Here is a 491-nt window from a genome sequence, read left to right on the forward strand (position 1 = left end):
CCTTTTTTTTCTCATAATGCCAAGTTAGCAGTAGTTCGCTGTCATACTGCAACTATTCCTGTCTAAGTTGTCCTCTCTTCCGAGTTGGGATGATCCTCAACACCCCCAGAATGTTTTCAATGAAAGAATGTCCTCCTCTGAATCCAAAATGGGCTCTCTCTTCCCTCCCTGTCTTCTGCCATTATCCTCACGCACCAGCTCTTCCTCTAGCTAGTGGTATTGCCAGCACCGTGGCCTAAGGCCAAGGGAGTTAGACAAAGCAGTCCTTGCAGTTGCACATATCGCATTCAGAGTGATATGACTGCAAATGGCCCCCTCCTTTCTGGAGCTTAATTCTGAGTTGAAGGAGATTGCTTCTCCATTGTGCTTAAATTAAATGCCCCCCAGTCAGGAGGATAAATCCTAGGTTTGCTTCCAAACCTGGGGTGAAGGACACCTCCACCCCACGCCCCCCCTGCCCCGTCCTGCAGAGGAGAGGAAAACAGGAAATC

The sequence above is a fragment of the Athene cunicularia genome (genome assembly GCF_003259725.1).
Source record: "Athene cunicularia isolate RWA chromosome 15 unlocalized genomic scaffold, athCun1 chr15_part1, whole genome shotgun sequence".
Taxonomy (NCBI): domain Eukaryota; kingdom Metazoa; phylum Chordata; class Aves; order Strigiformes; family Strigidae; genus Athene; species Athene cunicularia.